At 49.9% G+C, this 20,433-nt stretch overlaps 1 protein-coding gene across 10 annotated transcripts in view; it reads left to right on the plus strand.

The window, feature by feature from the left end:
* Window positions 1-20,433, plus strand: part of ST3GAL4 (ST3 beta-galactoside alpha-2,3-sialyltransferase 4) — a 162,784-nt gene that overhangs the window by 72,051 nt on the left and 70,300 nt on the right. The window lies entirely within an intron of this gene.

Consider the following 20,433-nt stretch of genomic DNA (forward strand, 5'->3'; position numbering starts at 1 on the left):
GCACTTAACCCCTTGCTGGTGGGACGTTAGATTTTGGCAAGATGGGTATATAGGGCAGCAGCAGCGACCCAGCATGGGAGAGCGGTGCCACCCGTCCAGGTTTTCCCAGGATCGTCCCCTTTTTTTGAAGTAGCTGTCCCGGGCAATCTGCAAGGGTGCTCCGTGCAGGGCTGGGGTGGGGTGCGTGTGCTCTGAGACTGGCTAGGGAAGGAGACTGCATCGATCTTTCCCTAAGAAAACATACCTGATTTTCATTAAGCCTGAACGCAGCCGCTGGCTGCCTGGTGCTTATACGGCACATGTGAGAGGGGATTTGGATCAGGCAGGGGGAGGCTGGAATGGATAGAAGATAACAGGAGAAGGTGCCCTCTGCTCTGTGAGTGGGTTGTGTCTGAAATGAGCAATGATACCAAGTGAAGGGTGGGAAATGGGGACTTTGATGGCTGGGATGTGTCCCGTGCACAAGATGAATGCTCTGCCCTTAATGAAAGCAAGAGTCACTGCAGTGCAATTATTCCTAGGCTGGTAACGCCTGGCAGGTAGATATTCAGTATTCTCTTCTTTCATATAGTGCTCCGTAGCCCTGCGGACAGGCTTTGCAGCCGGCCTCTCTGTCTGTGTCTATCTAAAATCCAGGCTCGGGCTCCTTCCCTCTGCAGCCCATCAAAGGCTGCGTCAGACCAGGGGAGAATTCCCATGGGGCAGGGGCAGAGTAGGGTGGCCATGAGCAAGCTCCGCTGTCAGTGGTGTGCTGGGAATGGGGCCATTGTGGGCGCCACAAAGACAGGTCTGTGTGGTGCTGCCACCCATTGGCAGCCTGGTTTGGGCTCCATGGGGGCAGTTTCAGCCGCCGAGCAGGCCAGACTTGGCTTAAAGCCACCTGAGCACCCCCTGCCCCTGGGATGCCAGGTTTGTGCTGCATCTCCAAGAGCCACCCACAGAAATCACTTCCTCCAACAATGAAACGTGGCCATTTCTGGAGTGGGATGTCACAGCTGCTCAACAGCACTCAGCTCTGCACAACAGCTCAGGAGAGGAACTGATGGAAAAAAGCCTGAACTGCGGGAGGCATGTACATAAGAACGGCCAGACTGGGTCAGACCAAAGGTCCATCTAGCCCAGTATCCTGTCTACCGACAGTCGCCAATACCAGGTGCCCCAGAGGGAATGAACCGAACACATAATCATCAAGTGATCCATCCCCTGTTGCCCATGCCCAGCTTCTGGCAAACAGAGGCTAGGGACACCATCCCTGCCCATCCTGGCTAGTACCCATTGATGGACCTGTGCTCCATGAATGTACCTAGTTCTTTTTTGAACCCTGTTATAGTCTTGGTCTTCACAACATCCTCTGGCAAAGAGTTCCACAGGTTGACTGTGGGTTGTGTGAAGAAATACTTCCTTTTGTTTGTTTTAAACCTGTTGCCTATTAATTTCATTTGGTGACCGCTAGTTCTTGTGTTATGAGAAGGGGTAAATAACACTTCCTTATTGACTTTCTCCACCCCAGTCATGATTTTATAGACCTCTATCATATCTCCCTTAGTTGTCTCTTTTCCAAGCTGAAAAGTTCCAGTCTTATTCATTTCTCCTTGTATGGCAGCCGTTCCATACCCCAATAATTTTAGTTGCCTTTTTCTGAACCTTTTCCAATTCCAATATATCTTTTTTGAGATGGGGTGACCACATCTGCACGAAGTATTCAAGATGTGGGCGTACCATGAATTTCTGTGGAGGCAATGTGATATTTTCTCTTATTATCTATCCCTCTCTTAATGATGCCCAACATTCTGTTTTGCCACCTCACTGTTTACCCCTTTTTCCAGATCATTTATTGAATAGGACTGAGCCCAATTCCACCGCAGTTCTACCCAGTCCCTAGCTAGCTGAGCAGGCCAGGGGAACATACGGGGTTGTGTTCTTGAAAAGGGCGACGGATACCGAAATGATGTATACCAGGGACCCACCAGTACAGTTCTGTACAGTACTCCTCTGAGAGTGCCCCGTCCCTGCTCCTCCCTCTCCTATAGGCGCGGGGACTAGGAGTGCAGGGGATGTTGCAGCACCCCCGGTTTTACACGGGACTGCTGGCCCCACGCCCAGGCTTTCACTCCCCAGCCCGGGGCTTGGGTCCCGGCTACCGGCCCTGCTCTTCGGCCGCTGGCCCCATGCCTGGGGCCCTGTGCCCGGGACTCAGTTCCCTGGCCCTGCAACTGGAGCTTGGGTCCCGGCTGCTGGTCCTGCTTCCCAGCCGCTGCCTGGGGCTCTGCTCTTGTGGTACTGGCCCCACTCCCTGGCCACTGGCACCGTGTCTGGGGCCCCGCACCCAGCCCCCCACTCCCAGGGCTCTGCTCCTGGGGTCCTGGCCGCAGGCCCCACGGCCAGGGGTCTGCCACTGGCCCCGCTCGCGGGGTTCTGGCTGTGTGCCCAAGACTCCACTCCTGGCCCCGTGCCCACCCCCAGCCTTTGCCCCCTTACCTCTGTCTGGGTCCTCCTGTACCGGAGACATGGCACTGCTCCCAAATGCTGCTGAACAGCTGATTGCGGCAGGCAGGAGGCACCTGAGTTGATCGGAAGACAAAAGTACAGTACTATACAATAGGGGAACATATTTCAATTCACCTCAGTCCCGATCCGCATAGCCGTCGTTTGCAACCTACAATACAGTACTGTTCACCTATTGATGAGCAACAAATATGTGAAACAACGGATAAGGGGGAGACGTATACCAGGGACCCCCGTACTCCACCCAGCCAAGAGCAGTATTCTGGACGTCTCATCGTGTGCTCTCCTCCCGCTGAGGCTGGTGGATGGAGTTATTCCTTGCTTCGAATACACTGTAATGAAAAGAGCTAATGCTCAGAAAAGATATAGGAGGGAATGATCTAATTGTTTTATGGCAGCATTCAGGACATTGACTGGTCCGTTAATAACCCTTTCCATGGCCCGCTCTCCCAATAAACCACTTGATTATTGATAAAATGCTTGCTAGTAGTGCAAAAGTCCTTTAGGCTACAATTACGCATCTAAAACAAACAGTCCCAGCTAATTAATCTCTGATAAACACGCCAGCTCCGGAAAGCACAAAACGTGTGCGTGGAGTGAGGCTGTCTCGTGGTGATGCCTGGATGTTGTGATGCAACTAGAGCAGTTCAGGAATTTTTCTTTTTTTTTTCTCTTTTACAGAAAATGTTGTCTCTGCAAAATTTGAATTTTCCATTGGGGGAAAATATCTATTTTGCATGCATATATATATACACACTCTCTCTCTCTCTCTCTTTTGGTTTCGGAATGAAACGTTTTGGGTTAGTTAACGTCAAATCAACAGATGTCAGCCTGGGCTGTCATGGTACCTCATGTCCCCCCGTTCTCCCGGGTGCCTGGTTTCCTGTCTGGACTGTGGTGCACCGTGGGCTCCCCTGTGGATGAACCATGGAGGCACATCGTGGGAGTCCCGTGAGCACCGTGCATTGTGCCAGGTGTAATCTGGCTGGGTTCTCATCCAGGTTCTCCCACTGCCTCTGGGTGTGATCTTGTGCAAATGTCTTGTGCCTCCATTTCCCTCCCCGCAGGGTGTTGGATGTAGTGTCTGTACATGCTCTGAAGATACAGAAGGCCAGGGAGGTTAAGTGCTAAGTAGAAAGGCCCCAGAGAGGTTCAGTGGGAGATTCTAGCCCTTCATTCAAAACAGCCTTTTCCTAACCTCTTCTTGTGCTCCTGCTACCTGGCCCTCCATTGGATTGTCCTCCAGGTTGTGCTTTTCCCACAGGGTGGTGGCCCCAGCAGCGTGTGGACAAAACGGTGCCAGGATCATGTGCGAGCAGCCATGCCAGGAAGTTAAAGCCCATTATGCTGGCTTGGGGGAGCATTTAGCCTCATTAAGGAATCCTGTGATCCATGGCTTTAAATCACAAGGTTTTGTGTTGGCAGTGATTTCAGTCTAACTGATCTCCGAGCTTCACTCGCTCATACTGGGGTTCGCTCCAGTCTTGGAGAATGACCGTGCGTGGTACCTTTTGTAACAACTGTGCCAGCTGGTCTGATAAGCCCCAAAAAGCTCCCCCCCCCCCCCCCCCCGTAATGTTAAGGCTGTGCCCTGGGCGTTTGTGTGGATGCCGACGCAGACGTGAGATCGCTAGCTGTGCCGGGCCCACTCTGCCAGAGGAATCGGGCGATCTTGTGGCAGACTCCACCTGGCGTCGTCGTGCTGGGTTGTGAAGTAACTGGGCAACGTTGAGGCGCTCCGTTCTGAGCGAGGTGTGGTTGATCTCTGGAGTCCCGTGAGCAGGGACGGTAGGATCGTCAGAAGAAACAGCCAGAAGTGAGGTGTATAAAGGGCATGTCCCTGCTGGGGAATCCAGTTGCATTGTATCTTTGGCTTGCTGAATTATCTTCTTCTTGGGAGTTTTCTGCAGGTGTTGGTGTATCTGGCTGATTGGAGCCAAAGTCTTTGTAGGAATGGGTGGTACTGCGGGGAAATGGTCTATGCCCACCTTGTTGCTGGCTTGCCTCAGGGTTGGCATTGCTTAGTGGACTTTGGCTCTCCGTCAACAGTTCTTGTGTATGTGCGTGCACGCCTGTGTGTTTGTGCGTCCGTCAGTCCCCTGTGCTTTCTGCATGATTGTGTTTTGTTTCCCTCACTCCTCCCTTTGTGTGCTGCTCCTGGAGGCACCTGTAAGTTTAAGGAGAGGGCAGAAGCTGGGTTTCAAATGGGAGGTGGAGCCAGTCCCTGTCTAGACGCGATAAATCGATCCCCGAGCGCTCTCCCGTCCACTGCTGTACCCCAGCTCGGCGAGAGGTGCAGGCGGAGTCGACGGGGGGAGCGGCAGCTGTCGACTCACCGTGGTAAGTGGATCTAAGTACGTCGACTTCAGCTACGTTAGTCACGTAGCTGAAATTGCGTAACTTAGATCGATTTCCCCCCTCTCACTCCCCCCAGTGTAGACCAGGCCTTAGCATGTGAGCAAATGTTCATCCCTGCGAAGACATGCTTTGTTTAGTTTTTAGTTCTATATGTTTCTGCATGGAAAGAGCTGTGTCAGCTGCAGGAGAGTTTGCGCTCTGTCTTAGGATGTAACTAGAGTAAATTCTTGGGGCAGAGCTGCTCCCTGGGAACAAGGCATTGGTGCTAGGCTGTGATTCCCGGTAGAGGGGATTGCCCTGCGTGCTGTTTGACCGTCTCCTTCCAGGGCTGTTGGATGGGTGTAAATAAGACAAGCTACACTTAGCATAAGTCCAGATTCCACACTACTGATTTCTTTTCCAGGTAGATGACTGTGGCCTTGTATTGCTCGACACAGGGAACAGACCCTGGTGTCAGAAGGGCCAACAGTAGGAAATAGGATAACCCAGAGAAGCTTTGGCCCGGGATTGTGTGCCCTACAAGCTGCAGTGTCATGGCTTTCAGGGTCCAGCCCAGTGGTTTGTTGTCTTAATTTTAGCCAGTCCCTGCTAGCAGCTGGCCTCTAGCAGAGCAGGTGAAATTGACAGCAAGCTAGCTGAGTGCTAGTTAGGGTGACCAGATGTCCCGATTTTGTAGGGACAGTCCCGATATTTGGGGCTTTTTCTTATATAGGCTCCTGAATGCAGAACCCCTAGTGCTAGTGCCCCCAAGGCTGAACTCCCACAGGTGTGTCATGTTGCTAGTTTGCCCTTTTCCCCTCCTGGCTTCCCAAGGAGTTCTCCCCATCTGTACTAGTCCTTGAGCCAGCGCTTCCCCTGGCATGGAGTCGAGGGTCAGTGAGTGGAAGGAGTCCTGCGAGAGTAGAGGTTGCAGGCTGCCCAGCGCCCATGCTTCTACTCACCTCCCTGCCCCCTGGAACTTGGCAGAGGAGAGGGGTGACCCTGAGCAAGTCTCCGTTTCTCTGTGCCTCGGTTGCTCCATGCACAAACTGTGGATAAGACCCAGTTTCGTAAGCCAGGCTTTTAGGGAGGGTGTTTTAGACACAGCCTGTTTCTGAATGTGGAATGTGCCCATGGCTGAGTGGTAAGACCAGTGGGATCGGGCCATTGGCTGCATTTCCCTCCAAACTGCAAACAATCCCTCATCATCTCCATACTGCAAACCACTGGATGCTCTTATTCCAACCTGGCTGATAACTTGCTACAGACTAAGCTGGTCGGGAAGCGAGGCCATGCAAACAGCTGCATGGCTAATTAACAGCCGCCTAATGTGTATTATTGTTATCTTTTTTGTTTACAACAAAGATTCCTGTGTATTTACAAGGACACTTCTATAGCATTTCTTATATTAACTAAAAAAAAGAGCCAATCCAGAGCCCTCCTGTGAGCTCTTTGTTTCTTGATTTATGGGTATAATGACTTCATTACATGCTGCTGCTAGTAAAGACAGGGTCCCAATGTTGTCTAGTAAAATGGAAATAAACGAGGCTCCAGAAACAATAACTTTATTTCCCTTTTAAACCATTTTCACCAATTAGGGCTTAAGGATTTTTTTGCATTGCTGGGGTGACTACAAAGTCTGGCCCTTCTCTCCCTGGTGGGAGTGGATTATTCCCAGGATCTGCGTGATTGAAAACATAGAGCTCCGATTGCCTTTCCCCTTGCAGGATCTGCAAGGGGGAGGCTGCATTCACAGTGCTGTCCGCAGTGGCTGCAGATTTCCTGGAAGATGTGAAATTGACCATCTGTTGCGCAAAGCCTAAAATCTCCCTAAACAATGTGAAATTCAAACTTTCTGCGAGTGCCGAGCTTTGTGCAAACATGGCTTGGAATCCAGGCGCCAGCTGATGTAAATTGGTGTAGTTCCGTTGACTTGACTTAAACCTGAAGACCTTGCCCGGTGCTGGGGGAAAATCAGGAAGTGGGCTTGGTCTGACGGAGTGAAGGGAATGTGATGGTTGTCTGGCAGGCAAGCGTGGGACACCTTCCAGCTTTGAGGAGTGTTGCAGTTGTCTTAGTGTGCCAGTCCCCTGGGCAAGGCCCGAGTGATTCCTTTTTCACGCTCTGCAGGAATGCTAAATGCAGGGGTATAAAACTGGTGAAACTGCATCTACGCAGCAAAATGAACTCAGATGAACAAAACCTTTTGGATAGTAAAAATTCCGGAATGTGTGCTTTTTGTATCATCTCTTTTTATTTCTTTTTCCAGACAACCTAAAGCACTTCAGGGCAAGAAAGATACATCTGTTCTATTTATAGCTAGCACCACAGCTGAGCAACGTAGTTCACACCGCAGCTTAGCCGTGCATAAACGTAGAGTGCTATGCAATGTTTATACAGAAATATTTCAGAATTGGGGAGGAAGGAAGGGCATTACATTTGGGGCTGGGAATCACAGCCCCCGCTCCAGCTGTTGACCTACCCAAAGGGTATGGCAGTGTAAAGTATCTTTGTGCAGGTGGAAACAATATGGTAGATTCTCGGAGAGTTCAGGATGTTCTAGGCGTGTTCAGAAGCTTGTGTCCCATGCTGAGGTGTGTGCGTGTGTATGTTTAGATTTGTCATCTGTGTACAAAGACCAGGCTGTGGGATGAGAGGCGATCCAGTCTGGACCTCAAGGTTGAATGTCTGTAGAATTGATCCACCTTCCCGTCTATTTGTTTTGGGTTGTCCTTGTAGATAAGAAGCGAGCTTACCAAGTCTGAGATAAGTAGTTCAAGTTTGCAGGTGTCAGCTGTGGGATTTGTGCTGGCACCACATTTCGGTTTTATGTATATTGTTCTTTTCCTATTGGGTGCAGATGTGGTTTTTTTGTAACATCAGTTTCACACCCACTCACAGAGCGACAGTTCCTGCCCCCTAGCACGCTAAAGCTGTGGTGGAAATGGTGGCGGGGCTGTCCGATTACGCTGATTTTATTGAAACTTGCTTGACAAGAACTCCCCTTCTTCATTGTGCTATGGAAAATTCCAGCAAAGTCTAACAAACCAAAAAGTGAGTGGAAATTTTTCTTTAGGTGTGCGCTGTAACCTTTCGACTCTCTTGTATGGTTGATCATAAACACATTTCACTGGGTCAGTTTTGGTTCTGACCTATAAAATTTGCCCCCCATCCCCCCCCTTTTTTTTTTGCTTTGAGCAAACTAATTTTTCCCCCCCAAGGGAAAAACCAAAGTTATGCAGGTCTCTGGTCTCCTCCCAACCCCTGTGGGGATCTTATGTGGCCTCTGTCACTTTGGTATTTGCACGCTGCGCTCCTTACTGTGTGTGATTGTTTCCAACAACCCGGTGAAGTAGGACAGGCTTGTTATCCCGGTTTTACAGCTCCGTCACACCGATTAAGAGCTGTCTCTTCAAAAGAGCTGATGGGTGCTGAACTCTTCTGAAAACCTGGCCCCAACTGCAGGTGCTGAGCACCTGGGAACGTGGCCTTCTGTGGCTCCCTCAAGGTTTCACAAGGAGTGTCTGGCTGGGCTGTGAACCCAATCCAGTTCAAAGCCTCAGCCACAGACCGTCCTTCCTGAGGCTACTGTAAGCCTCTCCTTGGGGCAAACAGCATGTGTGTAAAGCCGGTCCCTGATCGCTCCTTCCATCCCTGATCCTCCCGCAGGATCCAGGAGCTTGCTGTTTGGACACCCAATGATCCTATTTTTGTTTTGGGATCTGCTATGCAAATCTCCTTCCTGCGTGTCCAATCCCAGGAACCCGCCCTGCAGGTAATTCCGATATGCAACAGCCTCCAACTAAAAGAAGAGTCCAATTGGAAACCTGTTACCGAAGAGCCGGCATATTTCCTTCGTAATCAGACCAAGTATAAAGGGTGGGGTTAACATCTCTCTACCTCTGGAGACTAAGGCCCAGATCCTCAAAGGTATTTAAGTGCCCAGCTCCAATGGGAGTTAGGTACCTGAAAACCTTTGAGGATCTGGGCCTCGCTCTCCCATGGGTAAGGTTGGTCGTTGCGTGTGGCTTTCTCCTTGGCAAAGGAGCAAACCTGCCGGAGTTCTAAACTCTCTCTGCCTCCTTGGCTGCCCTTTTGCAGCTGGCACTGATGAGCTCCAAATCAATCCGTGTCTGTGTCGAGCCCGCACCTGGAATGCTGGGCACAGCCTTGCTGATAACTCAGTATCAAAGATACCAGGAGGAGAGGTTCGAAGGGAGGGCGGCCAAACTCTCCGGAGGTCTTGAGGCTAGGTTTGATCAGGAAGGGTAAAGGAATGTAAAGAAAGGAGCGATGGGGAAGATAACATCAGGGGGAGAGTGACTGGTTCCCACACAGCTCTGCCATAGTTCGTCACTTCTCACCCACAGCCCCCTCTGCTGTTCCAGTCCCCTGCTCTTTGGTACAGCTCTGAATCCTGTCACGAGCTCCCCTGCAGCTCTGCTGATGCCCCGCAGTCTTGACCTGCCACGTCCCTGCTAGTCCAGTCCTCCTCCCTCCCTTCCACGCAGCTCTGCGGGGGAGGGATAGTTCAGTGGTTTGAGCATTGGCCTAGTAAACCCAGGGTTGTGAGTTCAATCCTTGAGGGGGCCATTTAGGGAACTGGGGTAAAAATCTGTCTGGGGATTGGTCCTGCTTTGAGCAGGGGGTTGGACTACGGATCCTGCCTGTTCCATCCCATTGTGTCCTGTTATAAATGACCCCTCCCGCCCCCCTGTTGGGGGAGGCCCTAACAAATTGCTTGCACTCTTGTACCTTGCCACTAGCCTCCTTGTTCCCCTGTAGATGAATGTGTCACTATGTCTATGCTCCATCACTGGCCATTTTAAAATCCAGATTGGAGGTCTGGCTAAAAGCTCTGCTTTAGGAATTATTTGGGGACCGTTCTCTGGCCTGTATCATACAGGAGGTTGGACAGATGATCACCATGGTCCCTGCTGGCCTTGGAATCCATGACTATTTAAAAACCATTCCCAACTGTTTAACAATAGCTGTTGAAGCTTGTACTTGTGAAATCGCCTCCCCCACAGATCCCGGCTCTCAACCTGAGGGGCTGAAACTGAAAACTCCGTCTGGAGTCTCGGAGCTCTTTAAATATTGAACCAAGTCTCTCCTCTCTTTTGCAGCATTGAATGTTTCTATTTTTTCTCCACTTAGGCTGTGGGAGAGAGAAATTCATTCAAACTTCATGCTTTAATTCCCACCCCCCTTCTCTCCTTCAGCAGCTGTACAAATACGGTTCTTAAGCAGCTGAACAAACATCAGAAATAAAATAAAATACCCCCCCCCCCCAAAAAAAAAAACCCCACCCCTCTCTGCTAACTCAGCCTGGATTCTGTAATGTTACATAGAATCATAGAGTATCAGGGTTGGAAGACACCTCAGGAGGTCATCTAGTCCAACCCCCTGCTCAAAGCAGGACCAACACCCACTAAATCAACACCCCCACTAAAACTACATTCCCCAGCTTGTCTGCCAGCTCCTTCCAGCTGGGGCTGGGCGAGGGGAGCTCCTCTTAGACATTGCAGACTCCAAACCCCTTCCCCCCACAACCAAACTCATCTCTTCAGCCAGGTGACGTGGCTTGGTGGCTGTTGGCACCCTGCATAGGCAGCCCCTAATAAGCGTGGCTCCTCCCAGATTGGGGGGAGGGGAGATCCTTGTCTCAGGAAGCTACTCTGCAAGGAAGTCCATGGTAGGGAGATGCATCCTACAGGGATGGGGTAGAAACTGCTGTACAGCCACGCCAGCAGCAGGAGGGCAGGTGCCGTTGTGCCCTCTGCCAGGGATAAATGACTGTGGTTCTGCTTCCAGAGCTCCACCTGCATCGTTATTCCAGGGCCTGGGAGTGGCTAAGGAACAGACTGTGAGGTCATGTAACAATATCCCGGACTTAGCCCCTTGGCTGCCTGGTACAAAGCACTTGCTCTGGGGCAGAACGCACCCGTCATGCTGCCGTTAGAGGAGTGCTGAGTATATCTGGTTAGTATATCTGGTTAGAATGCAGCTGCTGTACTGAAAGCGTTGAGTATTTGGTTGCCCCTTTTGGTATTCGCACCAACTGCTACTAGCTTTCTTCTTCTCTGCCTCGATCACAGTTTTGGGCTTCCCATCTAGGATGTACCTTTCTATTCCCTCAGGAACACCCTCTAAGAACGTCTCCATTTGTACGAGGAGCGACAGATCTTCCAGAGCCTTAACATTTGCTCCTGATATCCAGGCATCCCAATTTTTTACAATGTGGTAGGCGTGTCAGGAAAATGCCACGTCTGGTTTCCACCTTAGGGCTCTGAACCGCCGACGGGCATGCTCGGCGGTTAGCCCCATCCTAATTTTGGCCTTTTGTTTAAAAAGTTCATACTTGTTCATGTGTTCTTTAGACATTTCAGCTGCCACCTCTGCTAGGGGTCCACTGAGTTGTGGCCTCAGCTCCACTGTATACTGGTTTGGAGGGAGGTTGTACCCAAGGAAGGCTCTTTCAAAATTTTCTAAGAAGGCCTCTGTATCATCGCCTACCTTGTATGTGGGGAATTTCTTGAAATGGGGAGCGGTACCTGGAGAGGGACTGTTAGGGCTACCTGATTGATCCAGCTTAGCCTTTTCCACCTCCAAGCGCTTCCCCTCTCTCCTCTCCTCGGCTTCCGCCTCCCAGCGCTTCATCTCCAAGCATTTCGCCTCCGCTTCCGCCTCCCAGCGCTTCATCTCTAGGAAGAAATTCCTTTCTTCCGCAGTTAGAACTTGGCCTGAGTTAAGGGCATCCCTCCATCCTGGCATCTGGATCCTGGATTGGAGAGGGCTGACCCTTCCCTCCTGGGAAATCTCCTGTAGCCCATTCCCTCTCTGCATTTCTGTCATGGAGCTGGATGTCTGGGCTTGATCTGGGTCTGTCTTTTCCATGGCGTGCTGCTTTGGGAAGACTTGTTGCTCTAGGGTTTCGGTGCCCAACCGCAACCTCATGCACAGGGCTGCCCTACTCTATCCTAGCTATTTCGTTGCCACAAAGTTAGAAAAAAAATAAACTGCTTGTTGGACTCCCTGGCTTGGCAGACTGAACCTTTTGCATGCCTGTTCCCCCTCAGGCAGAAAAGAAAAGAAAGAAAGAAAGAGGAAAAAAAACACCCTTCCTGGCTTTGCAGGCTGTCAAAAGGAAAAATGTGTCCTTTTAAAATCCTGAGGTCTGTGCTTCTGATTCAAAATGATCCCACCCCTGCCACCATGTCAAGGCTGATTCCCCACTCTGGCACTTTGAGTGCAGAAGGTGGGGGCCCATAAGGATTCTAAAAATTAATACTGGCCACTCCAGGCTTGTATTCAATTTCCAAGGTTACAGCTTTTCTCTGACCTTGGATGGGTAGATGCTGCCACGACCCAAGTGCAAAAACCCCTTTGAGAACCCTGGAAGGCACACTTGGGAATTCCTTCCTGTGGGGTTCCCTGAAGCCCTTTCACACACACCCTCCCCCTCCCCGGGGGGAAGAGCTGAGAAAGAAAACAAAAGAAATCAGCTGTTGCCACCAGCTAATTAAACAACATGTGCACAAACCTCTTAGGGACACAAAAATGCAATTCTGTTCTTAAAAAAGGTAAATTTTATTAAAAACAAAAAGAAAGAAAATACATCTGGAACTTAGGCCTTTTGCTAGGTTTAAAAAAAAATAATTACAAGGATTAAGCATCAAGATAGCTTCTTGAGGTCCAGCTTAAAGGTTACAAACAAAACAAAAGCGCCTGGGGTTAGCACAGAAGAGTCCACAAGCCATAAAGAAATAAAAGAGAGAAACCTAATTGTGTCTTCCTAGACATTTCCTGATCTACTTACATATCTGGGGTTTCAAATGAGTAGTTTCTAGGTAGGATCTGATGATTTTCATACCTGACCCAAGCTTTTACAGCATAGCTCCAGCCCTGTCCCTGCTCTCTGGGAGAACAACAGACAGGCAGACAAAAGGGAAGTTTTTCCCCAATTTTAAAAAGTTCTAGCCCTCCCATTGGCTCTTTTGGTCAGGTGCCCACTCCCTTCCTTTTATCTCTGGACTTTTTAACCCTTTACCGGTAAAGCAAGTATAGAACAGCTTCTAACAGGGATTTTATAGCTAGCTGTCTGGGTGCCCATAAAAGGGAGCTATCCCCCATCCTTCATTTATCACAGGTGGTTACCCATGGAGGTTGGAGACTCCCAGCCTATCTGCTGTATGTATAATGTGTGTGCTTTGGAGCAAGGCAAAGGTCAGCCAGCGCCCCTGTGAGCTTCAATGCAAGAGACTCAGTATCTGCCCATGGGGTGCTGGGCATCATGTGTTACTTTAGCCTGTTTTTTAAGGGGACACTCCCTAAACAAGTCTCTCCTGACACCACAGACTTTTCAGTAGCATTAACACAACCTATATGTCAGGTGCAGTCTGGAATTTCTACTTATTTCTGTCTAAAAATACTGGCCTTGTAATTTAGTTCTAAGAACCGCTTCCGCAGCCCACAGCAAACAGAAGGGCTTTTTCCCTTGAAAAGGCAAATCTATTTTACTCAAGTGATGATCTGAAATTAATCAGAATTAATGCAGAGTAAAGCGTGCCAACGTTAACCTGCCTTTATGTTTGTGTTGCATTCTCTGGAGAATGCCTACGTATTTTTCTTGCTAATGCATGTTTTTGCATTTCCTTTTTCACTTCTCCTCTAGAAATGCATGAATGTAAAGGCTTTAGAACAGTGGTTCGCAACTAGGCGTATGCACACAGGTCTTCCTGGGGTACATCAGTTCATCTAGAGATTTGCCTAGTTTTACAACAGGCTACGTAAAAAGCACTAGTGAAGTCAGTACAAACTAAAATGTCATACAGACAATGACTTGTTTGTACTGTTCTGTATACTATACACTGAAATGTATGTACAATATTTATATTCCAGACGATTTATTTTATAATTATATGGCAAAAATGAGAGAGTCTGATTTTTCAGTAACAGTGTGCTGTGACACTTTTGTATTTTTAAGTCTGATTTTGTAGGCAAGCAGTTTTTAAGTGAGGTGAAACTTGGGGGTACGCGAGACAACTCAGACTCCTGGAAGGGGTACAGTCATCTGGAAAGGTTGAGAGCCACTGGTTTAGAAGCTACAGTAATGTGTGATGGAATGAGTTAAAAATCTCTTCAGAGAGCTTCCTTGCATTTCTTAACATTGCAACCTCCTCTAGAGACAGAGAGGACTCCAGTTTTGCACTTGCAATGCCTGAACTGGAAATGCACAAGTAGGAGATTTCTCTCTTCACAGCAACTTTAATTCATGCTTTAGAGCATGCCCGAGACAGTGCAGTCTGCACTCCCATGGGGGTGTGTGCGTGTGTGCGTGTGTGCGTGTGTGTGTGCGTGTGTGCGCGTACTGGTGACCTCTGCTGGAGCAGAACAGATGAGTGGTGGTTCTAAGGGAGCTGCTCCTTTCTGCTTGCCAAGCGAGCAGGGCTGGTGCTGGGTAGAGATGGGGGCATTGATTAGGGCTGATCTGGATTTCAGACTGTAAATCCATTATGCTAAGCTGATTTATTTTCTTCACTCGTCTCGCTGTATCAGTCTCGCCAATAAATATGCCAGGCCACATTCTGCTTGCACCTGTGCCCTGACCCCAATTCCCACTGAGGCTGGGCACTTGCAGAGGGTTAGTAACTGGAGCAGCATTAGCATTAAGGAGAACAACACTTGGGGGGGCTAGAGTGCCTCAGTTTCCCTCAGCGGGCGGCCCACGGGCACAAAGTGAGTCAATGTAGAGCCAGGACTAGGACCCAGGAGTTCTGACTCCAGTGCTCTGCTTTGACCATTAGACAGTACGTAACCATGGGATACTGCAAAACATGTCTTCTCTGTGGGACTTGCCCATTCGCAGTGATGGCCCATGACCTCAACAGCTGGTTGTTACCCTCCATCCCCCGGCCCTCTGAAAGATTTCAACTCCTCTGAGACAAGCATTGCAAGCAGAAACTGGGAGTGTGGACAGGCTGCTGCAGCCTGCGGCGGAAGAGACAGAGTTAACTCGCTCTCCAAAACGTAATGGGAGCTAGTTTGGCCCTTGGATGCATAGCCTCTTCATAAAATAGTTCTGGAGTAAGAGAGCAGAATGTGCTCAAGAGGAGCTGTTAGCCATCAGCTACACTGTGGTGTATCCTTGCTAACGGGGCCACTAGCAGGACTGAGACCTTAATGTTGATGGCGTTGACCAGCTGTTGTATAATGGAATCTTGTTACTTCAGTATTCCAGATGTGCAACCTGTTTGGGGACTGTTTTCGCTGCAGCCCAGTCCAAGAAGTCCTCATTGCGGATCTCACATGTGTGTGCAAGTGCTGGGAACGTATTCATGGGCTGTATTTATTAATGCCACGCTGAGGTTGAGATTGGAGCTTCACGGAAGTCATATGAGGTTCCCAGAGCAGCTGTAACTCGGCGCGCCTGGGTGTTACAATGGGATCTTTCATTGCGTGACAGTCATAAGACACTGCGTAATGTGACGTGTGAGAAAAAGTTGGGTTTGAATGCAAACGTTAGCTCCCCTTGGGCTCTTGTTTTATCAGCTCCTCCCAAGGTAAGCAGAGTCCAGCTTGGTCAGTGCTGCAGAGGGAACCTCGAAGAAACATGTCTAGCCTTCTTGGAAGAGCCGGTTGGTACGTGCTAAGTGGTACTTTTTCCTTCTGAGCCTGTACTGCATGCAGGGACTCTATGACGTGGCAGGGAGGGGTGCTGTGCTTCCATCTTGGCAGATATGTAAAACCAAAGGCTGGAACTACAGATCCCAGGAGACTCAGAGGAACAGCTGAAGAATAATGTGTTGAAATTTTCCCTAGGATAATTATGTGTGTGCAATAAAAGGTTTTATTGACCCTTCCTTGACAATATTTGCATAACTGTTGTGTGAGTAATATGCATCTCTGATTCCTGCTGATAAAGCCGTGATGATGTGTCCTTGCCTGCTGACTCTCGCCACTGACCAATGAAATGCAGCCACATCTGCGATGGATCCGGTCAGCTGATTGCCAGCTTGCAGCACGATACGCGGGTTCTCGGATGGGGCTTCAGGCTGAGGAGGGCTTGGGTTCTATTCCTGGCTCTGCTAATGATTTGCTGTCACCTTGGCCATGCTGCTGCACGTTTCTCTGTCTTGGTTTCCCTCTCTGTAAAATGGGGATAATGCTACCTTCGCTTTGAGACCTAAGGATGAAAAATGTGACAAGTGCTTATTCAACCTCCTCTACGTCCATCCTCATCATCCTCGCCCTCCATGCTTTGGATTCTCTTGTCATTTACCCCACTGCCTCTCTGTTAGCAAATCCCAGTGCTATAGGGATGAGGTCATGTTCTGCATTTTCCCATGTGGTGTGTGCAGGCTTCTATTTGTTCTTTGTGTGTGCCCAGACGGGGTCCTCATTGCATTCCACACACGCTACGGCATCAGGTGCTGGTCTGGGGAACATGCATCTTGTAGCCTGTCACTCAGGTAACACGCACGCCGGAGCTGGAGGTGGCTAGCGGCTGCCTCTGGGAGCGATGTGTGATCAGAGTTTATGGAGCAGCCTCTGGGCTTGAGGATTGGAATCCTGCCGAGTTTGTTTTGAGTGGGTAAAAAGCGGAGCCCAGTTGGAATGAAGCTCAGAGTGTGTTCCCTCTGCCTGGTTACAGTACACTGACTATATACAACACAGGAGGTGTCTCGTACCTGTTCTGTGCTATTAGGTAACATCTCCCATCCTGCACCGCTGCAGTGGAGACTTGAGCCAAACCTGCTCTGGGCTGCTCTGATGGAACCCCTGCTATCTGCTTCCTCTGGTGTTCTAAGGCGTTCATATTTGTCCGAGTGAAGCGGAGATTTGCTAGGGGGAACTTCTGCTGTACTCTGAGGAGTAGGGAAAGGAGGCCGGCTCAGATTGATTTGCTCACATTGTTGTATTTTGCCTAGAATCCTTGCAAACCATGCTCTATCAATACGTACCTTTCACATGTATGTTGCACTCCTGAGTTGTTTGCCATTGAGAACTGGATGGCTGCATGTTTCCCTTAAGGGCTTACCGGTGATCTGGTCACCCACTTGTTATAGACTGTTTGGTGTTCAGGTGAAACTAATGGGGTTCTTTCTTCTAGTGGCACAGGTCCACGTCCTTCTCCTTTGCCTCCCTTCACTCCAGTCTTGGCAGGAAGACCAAAAGGAATGAGTTGTGTGTTCGGAACTCCTCCAGAAGGGGTCCCTCCCAGGCTGGATTGAAACATGTTAGAACAGGGCTTTGGGGGGGGTGGGGTGGAAGCTGGCACTGCTGCAGCTCTCTGGCTTTCATTGCTCTCTGTCCATTCACAGGACAATTAAACTCCAGTGATGTCACTCTGAAACATTCCAGCAGCACTAAATAAGCTTCTCTGCCCGGTGAAAATCTGCTATGGGAGAGCAACTGGAGAAGAGCTAAGCTGTGCGGTAATGGCTAGCATGGGCAGGGGGCCTGGTTAACTAGATCATGCTCTCTTTGACCTACTAACTGAATGGGCAGCTGATGGCAATACAACACATCTAATTCTAATCATGACTGTCGCAAAGGTACTGGAGTGTAGAACGGGGGAAGCTTGCTGAGTGATCCGAGGAGCGCTGCCTGGTAGGATGGATAAATGGTTGGCTCACAAACAGGTTGTTGGATTGGGAGGATGTGTCAGGTGGCTCAGGATTCACATACTTGTCTAATGACCTTCAAGGCTAACTCTGTGCCGCCTACATTTCTGGCCCTCTCCAAGCGGGGCGGTGTAGTAAACATAGATGATCTATTTAAAAATACGGGGAGGGGAGACACTGAAGTGGCACCCGATTCGGAGCAGGGAGATGAGGTTTGATGGGGAGGAGTGAGCCAGGGAAAGAACAACTCTCAGTGGAGATGTAGAATTAGTCATCCAGAGCTCCACTCCCAAGGAGAATGAGGATGATGGTGGGCAACAAACTGACTGCATCCCACCGCTTCTCTTCTGGAAAGCCCGGATACCGCTGGGAGAAGCTGGCCTCATTTCATGCTGGGCCCTCCCGGCAGAGGAGACCCTTGCTGGTCCTTCTTTGGGCTCTTACCTGTGTTACTGCAAGAGCCAGTTTAGAAACAGCTCTGTGATGAACGTGACCGCTAGATTAGCATCTGATGAGCTTTGCATGCCTCAGACTCATTGAGTCATGCCACACACTGTGAAGTAGGTACTGTGACGAAGTTCCTCCTCTATCTTGCTGGGTCCTGCGCTTACTGGCGGATTTTCTTGCCTCAGAGATTCACCATGTGGGTTGGGGAACAGCCCAGAGACCTTCCCCTCTGGAAGAACCCACAGTCCAGGTCAATTGGGAGGTCTGGGAAGAACCCGGGCCCGCCCTCTACTCCGGGTTCCAGCCCAGGGCCCTGTGGACTGCAGCTGTCTATAGTGCCTCCTGTAACAGCTGCATGACATCTACAACTCCCTGGGCTACTTTCCCATGGCCTCCTCCAAACACCTTCCTTATTCTCACCACAGGACCTTCCTCCTGGTGTCTGATAACGCTTGTGCTCCTCAGTCCTCCAGCAGCTCTCCCTTTCCCTCTCAGCTCCTTGCGCCTCTTGCTCCCAGCTCCTCACACTCCCACCACAAACTGAAGTGAGCTCCTTTTAAAACCCAGGTGCCCTGATTAGCCTGCCTTAATTGATTCTAGCAGCTTCTTCTTAATTGGCTCCAGGTGTCCTAATTAGCCTGCCTGCCTTAACTGGTTCTAGCAGGTTCCTGATTACTCTAGTGCAGCCCCTGCTCTGGTCACTCAGGGAACAGAAAACTACTCATCCAGTGACCAGTATATTTGCCTTCTACCAGACTCCTGTACCCCACTGGTCTGGGTCTGTCACAGTACATGATGATGATGATGATGTTTGTTGGATCCGTTTTACAGATGGGGAACCAGAGGCAGAGAGTGTTTAAAAGACTGGTCCAAAGTGATTCAGTGGCCAGCTGGGCGCAGGAGTCTTGCTCTGACTACTAGGGGTTACTGCCTTCCATTGCTGACAAGAACAGCATGCAATAGCATGTAAGTGGGGTTGCAATTCTCACTAAAACCTAAAAGTGAGAAGCAATGCTGCATGTCCCATCAGACTCCAGGAGGAGGACGCAGAGCAATAGGAGTTAGGAACCCCTCCTGGAGGTCAGCTAAAGCTGGAATGGCTCATGAGGTAGTTATAGCAAACCCATCAGAGATGAGGAAGGTGAGAGAAGATGGCTGTGGATGGTAGTTAGGGGGAGCCTTGGCCTACTGAAAGATGCTTTCTCCCTCTCTGGTTTGTAATCTCCAGAGCGACAGGGCTTCCGTTGTTTCCCTTAGCAGGCTAAGTTCCAGTCCAAATAGATCCTGCCGTGCCTTTGCCAGGACTCGCAATGGATGCTTATGGACCACAAGGTTCCTGGTCAATCAGCTGAGGCCAGCAGTCCGGAGAGGTCCCCATCCTCTCTAGTGCCCTGGCTATTAACTGATTGCGCTGGGGGTGATCTTAGCATCAGGATCCCCACAGCATCCCTGATGCTCCATGCACTGAGATGCTAATACATTACCAGAGACACAGCAGATGCTGCACCGGGACTGTGCCAGCGGCTCTCCACAAGAGCAGCCTGTGGGTGCAGGAAAAGGAGGGGTGCGTGTGTGTAAAGTTTTATGCCTAGGATCTGGTTCTTTTATATCCTCTCTTAAACATCCCAGAGCAGCAGAGGTCTGTGTCAGCGAGAGGGAACCCCACGGGCCAAGACCCGAAACTTACCAGAAGAATCCAGGCAATTCAGCTCTATTTGTTTTTTCTTGGGGCTGTTAAGTGTGCCTTGCCCCTTTGATGAACTAGGTATGGCAGAGCACCCGCCCTGGTTGGAATCTAAGCAGCCAGGAGGCACAGCAGGGCCTGTGGTTATTGCTGTGACAGATTAATATACATAAACATCCTCTTGAGAAGATTAGGCTAAGCCGCCCTGGGTTGGGCATTTTCAAAATCAGTCAATGAGTCTTGAAGCTTGCTGCTTACAGGTGGGGATGCTGCATCTCACCAGCAGCACAAATGGCTTTGAGTTTCAGGCACCAGATGCCCCCCCCTGCTAATCTCAGGTAGCAGCTTCTGTTTCTGCTCAAGAGCTGGGATCGGTAACATCGTCCAGGCTGAAATAACAAGCTCTGCGTGCGGGCTCTGATGGGATGGCCCCTAGTTGCACAATACTAGATCACGGTAGCAGGAGCAATGGAAGAGATGGAGGGGGAATTATCTGTTCAGAGGTTGAATTCACAGCTCAGCTGGTGTGTGGTGAGATGCATGGGGACATTTGTGTCCTATAACTCCCCAGCCCCAGCACAGTGGGTTCTAGTGGCTCTGAATACAAGAATCAATTACGTGATGCAAAATTTACTCCTGGGGGCATTCTGTGCCAAAAAATTAAAAATTCTGCGCGCAATATTTTAAAATTCTGCAAGTTTTATTTGTCAAATAAATGCAGAGTCTCCAGCATGGCAGTGGGGAGCACAGGCCACTGGCTGCATGAAAGTGGGAGATCACCCTGCAGCCCCTCTGCCACCCACCCCTGGGACACGGACTCAGCGGTGAGGCTGC

Source organism: Malaclemys terrapin, chromosome 15 (assembly GCF_027887155.1).
Source record: "Malaclemys terrapin pileata isolate rMalTer1 chromosome 15, rMalTer1.hap1, whole genome shotgun sequence".
In the NCBI taxonomy this organism is placed as follows: Eukaryota; Metazoa; Chordata; order Testudines; family Emydidae; genus Malaclemys; species Malaclemys terrapin.